Here is a 9,474-nt window from a genome sequence, read left to right as displayed (position 1 = left end):
TTTGAAATGGCCGCCTTTTGTTAATCCACTGAAAGGAGATTCTTCTTCACATAACCATATGAGAACTTGAGCATGAAAACACACATGCATGCACACGCGCACACACACACACACACACCCACTCACTCTCACACAATTACAGTAACGCATATGCAAAGACATAGACACACAAATACACAAACACAAATACAGGGAGACAAGCAAGCTACTATGTCACTGTAAACGAATCCACCTAAACCCAAACGTTTCACAGTGCTGCGCTTGTAACACTACCTCAGTGCTCTTTATTGGCAGTTTGCGGGTCGCTGCATATCAGACGGTAGGGCATTGAAGGAAGAAGGCTGAGGGGGGTAGGGTATTTTGGAGGGGGGGCAGCAGAAAGGGAGCTGGGGCACAAGTCACTGGAGCCCCCTTCAAAGGCTGAGCGCCGCCCCGTGGCCCCTATGGAATCCAGGCATACCCAGGAGCCGAGAGGGGCCGGCTGTGGCGGGGCCAAGACCCCTGTGCCATGCACATCCTTTGTGAGCGTGCTCTGCAGCGTATGAGCACGTCCGTGTCCTTTGATCTGTAGTGTGCGTGTTTATCCACATGTATGTGTTTACATGTAGGGCACGTATGTTGCCTGCGGTGCATACGTGTGTATGTCTCAACAGGCATATGTATGCATGCTTGCCTGAGAAATTCATCTATGCATATGTTTATATGTGTTGGTGAGACTTTGCTCACATTACTGTTCATGCATGCATGTGCTTTGTGACATATTAGGGAGTTTAGCATAATGGCAATTTCAGTATACATAACCTGTTTAAGTTTAAGGGTCTAACATGAGTGGCATTGGCCCTGCTGCCTGTTAAAACTTCACAGAGTGAAAAGAGCCTTTTACTGTGACCTCACTGTCTAACAGTTGTGAAGAGCTCTTGTGCGTTTACTGTCAGAAAGACTAGCTCCCATGTAATAATATACTGTGGATCTGACCATAATGTCTGGTCAGCTTAAGAGAGGGATTTGTGGAGGAACAATGGCCGCTCTGTGATGGGTATGCGTCATGCCTCCAGATCCTCGGAGCCATGGAGACCCTGCTTGTTAGGGAGGGGGGATTTTTCTGCATGGTCGGCAGAATGTTTTAAAGGCAAGGTCATCACTCTTCCTAACACTACAAATTCCTTTCTGTAAATCATAGGCAGGAATTTATGTCGGCCATATCACAGAACACTAAAAATCCAAGCACCAGGCATTAGAGAATGCATAAACTAATGTGTAGGGAATGCATTGAATAGCCTTTATTACATGTTCTGGATCATTCTTTAAAAAAACAGAACAAACAGATATGTATTCTCTCATTAGGTTTCCTGTGTTACTACATTGCAATTCAGTCGCTAATTCTGGCATGTTAAGTATTTCCGCTCAAGTTAATCTGACTTGACTACATTTCATGCCCTTGTGAAGTGTTATTTCCAAACACAAACCATGTCATCTGTAATGTACTGTAGATATGACATCCTGTAATCTGAGACACTTTCAGGTCTTTTTTTCATTAACTCATAATGTTTCCTGTTTCTGAATGAAATGAACTCATACATTATGGAACAAAAGAGAAACCTTACTCCAGTGTTCCTCCTTGAAGTAAGCGATCTTCCTAGGTGGCAAACCGTCACCATGGCCAACAGGCAAGGGGGGGGGGCAAGAGTAAATACACCTGTGATCTCATCCGGTTGGAAGTCCCCACTTTAAAAAAACACTCTGTTTCACTCTCAGTTCCTGCCGGAGGAGTTCTTTCTCCCAGTTTCAGACAACACTTTCTTATTATTTCAAGTTTGCTAAGAAAAGCGTGAGCATACAGTGTGACCACAGACACAAGTGCACACATGCCCACTGCCTTAAATGCTGCTCCCCTAATACAAACATGCAACAATGCGCGTGCACGCACACACACACAAAACCGTCAAAACATCCACAGAAACACACACACCACACACGCAACCGTCAAAACATCCACACACACACAAACACAAACACACACACACACACACACCCAACCGTCAAAACATCCACAGAAACACATACACACACACACACAAGATATATCAGCTGTGGCTCCATACCAACACCACCGCAATACTGTTTATCAAGCTCACAACAGCTGCTTTTGCCAGCAAATGCCAAGAGAGACAGAGGAAGGGGACAAAGGCGGGGGGGGGGGGAAATGGGAAGAGGAGCAGCTTTAGAGAACTACAGAAAATATTTATAATACAAAATGAATGAAAATAATGTTATATTAAAGCACCAAAGAACTTTCCCTCTGTCGCACACACGCTATTTGTTTATCTAGCACCGGCTTTGCAAATAACGATGTCCACAGACAAGGTAGAATATTTTGCATGACTTATAAAAGTACGATGTATTGCGACATCAGATGCAAGTCAAATTTGTAGTTTCTTATGTCTCATTCGATCGAACTACAGATCCGCTACCCGATCTGGCAAACTTACATAGTGCGGTTATAGCCGATAGAGGGCCGTGAAGCGAATGCAGAATTGCTGTTCACCCTGTTACGAGTTGATGAACCACTGAAACGATTTTGGAAACATTATTTTATGGTACAAAAAACTCTTTGGTGTTGCTTTAAAATAACTATTGATACAGGGATTGATTGATGAAGCCAAAGATAGAGAGACAGAATGAGTGTATGTGAGAATGACAGTGAGAACGAAAGAGAGAAAGACTGTGATTTCCATCCAACTAATTTGCTTATTTTAAGTGCCTGTATGGTTAAAATAAATACAGGTCTGTGCGCGTTTCCCTTCGCTTTGTTATGCAAATGGGTTTAAGAAAGGACACTCAATCAAGTGTTGTGAACAGCTGTGGGTTCAAAACATGTAAAGACATGTACAAACATGTCACCAGATGTTATTTTATTAGAAAAAAAAACATTCCCATCTAACATGACCCTGCTCACAGTATAGACTATGTGAATCAAGAGAGGCAGAGAGGGGGCACTCTGAGGGGACCCCATCAAACATTTGGCAACAATTAGTGTAAAATGGATGAGACCTCCCACACTCCGATGACACGCTGTGCTAATGAATAGGATTGAGTTCAGTCTGCAGCGGGCCAAACACCGGCATCAGTCTCAATTACGGTCATTAGTATAAGCTGAGGGCACTTGGAGGCCAAGGCCAAGTGCAAACATAGTGTGCTCTTAGTGGAACTCGGGACCCACATCCCTGCTGGAACACACACACACACCACACACACACACACACGCAACCGTCAAAACATCCACAGAAACACACACACACACACAGACTCGGGACCCACATTCCTGCTGGAACACTGACAGACACATCCTGAAAGGATTCTGGATGGCAGGTCTCTTGTCAGCAGAGATGGAGCACCAGCAATGCCAGCAATGTTGCATCGCAGGTATCTTCTGTCCTCGGAGTGACTGAGTGAAAGTCCCTGGAGTCAAGAGAGAGAGAAGGGAGAGAGAGAGAGAAAGAGAGAAAGAGAGAAACAGAGAGTGTGAGAGAGAGACAGAGAGAGAGAGAGAGAGAGAGAGAGAGAGAGGGAGAGAGTGAGAGACAGAGAGAGAGATAGAGAGACAGAGACAGAGAGAGAGAGAGAGAGAGAGAGAGAGAGAGAGAGGCGGCGTGTCCTAGAGACAGGCCCAGGCAAGTACCCGCCAAAGCGGTTCCAGCCCCAGACTTAAAAGCCTCATGGCACGCCAACCAAGCGATAAAACCACCTTGCCAACCTGCGAGGCCAGACAGCAGACAGGGCAGAACGAGGCGATGATGAAACAAGGCGAGATGAGCTGAGATGAGGAGTTGTGAAAAGGCCATCAACGGCAGTCTTGTGTGCCCACCACCTATTGAAGGGAGACTTAGGGCCTCACTGAGTCATCCTGTTCTTACCTCTTACCCCCAGAGCCTTTGATGGGCTTTGGGGATGACAGGTCAGAGCCAGGAGGGTGGAAAACTCACTCATCCAGCCACGGGACCAGCTCCCCTGAAAGACTGCGTTTGATGCTTCAGGTGCGAGCCGAACCACCTGGTTTTCAAATCAGCACGGAAATCAGGGAAATCATCAAGGGCGCCAGAGTGATGAAAGCTGACTCCCACCTGCAGGCGACATGTCTGGGCTCAGAACATCCACTTACTCACTACATAGTGCACTATATATAGCGAATTACAACTCCTTGTGAATACTCATGTTTAAACAGCAGATATTAACATCATTCTCTTTGTGTCGACAAAAAAGTTCCAGTTTTCTATACCTTTGACCAAGCTGGAGTTCATCGTCCTATAGAAGCACATAAATGCAGGTGTGATCAAGGTGTCAGTGGGACAATGGGTTTGTGTCCGAGAATAATGGCTCAACTCCCCACTCATTCATCAGCAGTGATATATAGCCTGTCCATTCACACACGCAAATGGCACTCATTCAATTATACCCTTACCGCAGTCTTTCTGACTCATGACCCTCCCAAATACACACACACACACACACACACACACACACACACACGCTTCATAAAAGCAGACATAAACAAAAGGAGAACGATAGTTTCAAATACCAAGGTGGTGCAAGCGGAGTTAACACTCGACTCATTCAGTCAACAGGACATGCCTGGACAAGTCACCTGCTTTGTTTTCTTTTGCCACCACTGTCAATGCTCAGGATGTGTTCTAGTTCTTCCCATGATTACTAAGCAAATACCCCAGAGGAGAAAGGTTGGCTAGGCCGCCTGTCACGCCCAAGAGGTCAGGGAAGTGCAATGGGTGCTAAGCTCTCTTAGTCACCTGCCCTAGTGGTACCTGTATGAGGGTGTTCTTTGTATACTTATACTGTGATGTGTAACACTAGCTGCTGACTTTCATTATCACTGTCGAAGAATTTGATCATTTTTTTTTGTGATGACTGAGATCCTTTCTTTGTATTGTTAGTTGTAACTTATTTTTGTGCTAAGGAAGATGTGGCCAAATCGGGATTTCCGAAGGTGAAATACAGAAGTGACTATACCACTGAAATCACAATGCAGTCAACCTCAGACCACAAGTAGAAGTCTGCTATGACTGTCTGTCTGAATGCGAGAGAAAGAGCTGAAAATTAGCCGTCGGCACATATAGAGAAGAAGGAGAAAGAATGACTGAGTAGAAAATGTTCTCCTTTCACTTCGCTAAACTTCCTGCAGTATCCATGTAGCAACAGCAGCCCAATCATACAATGGAGAGTTACGTTCTTAAGGTCTGATGTATGTGTGTCGATGTATGTGTGTGTGTGTGTGTGTGTGTGTGTGTATGTAGAGAGACGGTAGAGAGACAATAGCTCTCTTCAGGCTGAGTCTGCAGGAAAGTCCCAGGGATACTGCGTGAGATCAGATCTTGTGGACGACTCACACACAGGATGCTCTGCCACTACACAGACCAATCAGAGAGATCACCACACACACACACACAATCCCACACACACAATCCCACACCCCTGACCCCCCCAGCCAGACAGGAACCAGAGGATAGGCCATGTGCCATGTGACATGTGTGGAGGTTAAGAGGGGTTAGATGGTGTCACCTCAAAAAACCCACTCAAGACTTTGCTGTCAATTAATGACTAGATTTCATTGGGAAAGACAAGGGAATCCCTCATTTCCTGATGTAAATGTCTACCCAAGTCACCCTTGTTAAACACGGTGTGTGGTAAAGTACAATCCAGCCCTTCCTGATGTCTTTCTCATGTCCACAATGGGAGAAGGATTATGTTATAGCCAAAGGGAAACCACAGTAAGACACCGACAAATGAACGGCCACACAGACCGGCCTAAAGGAACCAACAAAGGAACCCAAAGCCAGAGGTCAGCCCCCACAGGAATGGCCGCTGCCCAGGCAGAGATAAGAACCGCAGTGGCTTTCAGACAAGCACACAAGTGGGCCTTAGGAATGCCTTCTGGCGGACATGGCTGGTGACCACATGACCTAATTTGGTTCTGTGGTTTCGGAGTGCATCCGGCGCAGGCACACACACAAAGGTCCAGTGTGTGCGCCCACTCACACACTCTATGAGTGAGAGCCATGGCCCTGAGCCACCGAGCTGTGCCCCAGTCAGCCTCCATCTCGGACAGGCTCCTCCTGGGAAAGTTCTGCCATCACGTCATCACCCTCTGAAGACTCTCAGTAGCTCTCAAATACCACTGCAAGACAAGTGTGAGAGACAAGACCTGGTCAACAATGATATGCACTTGGGCCTGCTTACAGAGAGACACTAGCAACTTAAGTTTATGCCAATCGAACAATATGTTTAAACACTGTGTCAGTTTAGCTTGAGAAGAGAATAACTATGCATGGTTAACTACAGTCACTAATTATAAGCTAATGTCATAACAAACAATGGAACCCTGTCTTTCTGCATAATTTGACAACAAAGGGCACATAACATGACTTTTCTATTCACATTTGAAGTTTAATTTTACCCAGAGACCAGTGAGCAAAAAGGCATATCAGTTATCAGTTATTTTAACCGAAGCTGGTTCTACCCAGGCGTTGAGGAAGAAGCACTGGGTGCAGGGGCCATCTCAGATATTCTACATCTACCAGTAGAGGTGATGACATCCTTACAGATCAGCTATTCAAAGAGAAATGCTTGAAGCATTCTTCTGACTGCCTAAAATGAGAAGCAGGAAAATGGAGCCCTTTCTTTGAGGTGGCCAAAAGAAAAAAAAAAAAAAAAAAAAAAAAAAGATGAAATCACTGCGATTGAGGTTGAGGTAAATTTGAATATAGCAAAAGTTAATTTCCTGTTGGTGTTATATGTAAAATATAAGTATGTATATAAGTAAAGATCTGTGGTAACATTAAAATGATGAGAAACAAACATCAGGATGGAAGATTTTCATGATATTGTTGAAAACCTCAAATGAAAAAACACATTCAGTTCTCATTAACCAGTATATTTGTTACAGCACCTGTGACAGTTCTTTCTATTTTTACAACATAAATGGTCCATCATTACTTATAGTGTTGAAACACCCTAATGGGTTGTCTGGTCTGGGGTTGCTAGATTCTCTGATGAGTGGTGACTCACATTTCCTCATAATGCCTGTTATGTCCCCATGGGGACCAGCGTCTTGAGATCCCATGCAAATACCTGAGATTTTATGCAAACACACACACACACACAGAAACGGAGGGAGGAAAGTTGCCTGCGTTCATTCCTCAGGCATTCCTTGGCAGGCCCTCCTCCCAGTTGCCCGGTCGTGCCTGACGGCGGCTGGGCTGGTCCCTGGGGGGGCCGCGTCCCGCCATGCCCACGCGCTGCCGGCATGGCAGAGGCTCACCCCGGCTTTAACCGCCCCAGTGGAGGGATTGTCACTTGAACAGCAGCCCCTCTCGCTGCCTCAGCTGCCAAAGAAATCCTCTCCCTCCCAAACATGCCCCCTCAGCATACTCACACACACAAGCCACAGCAGCACCAGATGGGGGTGAAACCAAACTAACCAGAAATACAACTACACAACTTTATATTGGGCTCAGAGAGCTGACAGATTCTGGTAAAATCCTGATGAACGCACTTGTATGTTATGATCCATTGTTAATGATGGCCTGTATGTTAACTAGATGTACTGCATAGCGGTACAAAATATGACCGCCGCTCAGTCCTGTAGATCCGTTCCGCGAAAATAAATCACACTTCAATTTGTCTCCATATTTTACTCCATCCCCCACTCTTGAAAGTTTTGTGTATGCTTGTTTGGCATGCCTGAGTGTGTGTGTGCGGCTGCACAGAAAGTAGCCTACTGGTGCTGAAAAGGTGAATAGATTGTAGAATAGCCAAAGAAGATGTAGCATTGTTATAAAACCTTTAAAATCTCTAAACAATCACAAGTAGGGCAGTTCATCACAGTTCATCCATTGCAACTGGATTGATGAAAGGTCACTTACACCTGTAGGCTACATTGTATTTGGGAAAAGCAAAAGGTGTCAGCATAATGTTATTTATTTATTTATTTATTTATTTTGTATGTATTTATAAACAAAAACATCTCTGTCAGTTAAATGCCGTTTTCAACAGCTATCAAAAACAAAGGTCATTTTTGGATGGATGGATTTTTTGTGAATGTTTCTTCTTCTACATAAGATTTTAGTCATCTTTAGTTCATGTAATAGGCCTACTTTATTGTCAATGCACAAATTAAGTAACAGTAGTCTGAAACGTTATTGTTAATGCAAAAATTAAGTAACAGTAGTCTGAAACGAAATGCTGTTTTACATCTAACCAGTGGTGCAAATAACTGACATGGGCCTTGATGAAATGCGTCGCTACACTGTTCATACACATTTTAACGGGCCAAAGTTGAAGAGCTTTTGTCCGTTATTGTTCGTGCAAATATAGGCTGATTCATGTTCCCTTGCATTGTGTAACTGAGGTCCATGGCTAGTCTGGCTTTCATCAGACCAAGCTCAATCTTTTAAGAAATCAAAAAATAAATAGCGGGCAGATCAGGCTGGGTTCACCCAGCCTAGTCCATAGAGGCACCCGATATTGTTGTGTGTAATTTTCCGATTGAGATATCCACGCTCTGGCTATTCTAAATGCAAAAATGCATCAGGGAGTTATGACAAAACGGTAACTAACAAACTAGATCCTAATAGAAAGCTGTTAGCTTCCCTAAGCTACAGGTAGGATTATAAGGTAGGCCTATTTACAACATAAATTGTCAATAGGCTATGCTGGCGACACAAATAAAATCTCCTTTGGAAACCAATGGCTTACGCCTTACAGTATCAAGCGGACTTAAACTGCCATATCGTGGCGAAAAGTTGTAATAACATTCACGCAGCTCCATGAGTCAAGGAAAGCGCAAATGAAGTAGCCACTTCTAAATGGGACCCACTACACAGTAGCTTAAGGTGTTTTGCTAAAGCAGCCATAATGAAATGAAGGTGTCATTGTTTGGATACTTCACACACACGTGCTTTTTAATTTCACAAGACTACAACTACCAAGCTGGAATCAAAGCACATCGATTCCCCTCTCACACCCTGCACGCACTTAAAACAAAATAAACAGGCGTCTCAGTCTCACGCATGTAGCCTATAGGCAAAACTGTATCAGACCGGTGTAACGTTGGTAAATCTTCCATTGCACAGAATGATTTTGTAGCACGTGCAATAAATGACAGTCGAAAGATACAAACAGTGCTGCTACCAATTTGCTTGGTATAACCGCATTTATAGTTTTCTACAAATGCAATCAATCAAATGGGCCTCCATCACTCAACCAACTAATGGTAACATTACCTAGGTCCTTATTGATATTACAAGATTAACGTACCTGCAGTAAAAACCAAGCATGTCCGATAAACATCCTCAGATTTATTTCGGCTTCAAGAAATGGGAATTACACTTCATGTGAACATCATCCTATCCTTATTAGATGTTCGCTGCGGTAAATTACAGTCCTTATAGGAAGCGTCCATTG

This window comes from Alosa sapidissima, chromosome 11 (genome assembly GCF_018492685.1).
Source record: "Alosa sapidissima isolate fAloSap1 chromosome 11, fAloSap1.pri, whole genome shotgun sequence".
Taxonomy (NCBI): domain Eukaryota; kingdom Metazoa; phylum Chordata; class Actinopteri; order Clupeiformes; family Clupeidae; genus Alosa; species Alosa sapidissima.
Note: the sequence above shows the minus strand (reverse complement) of the source record.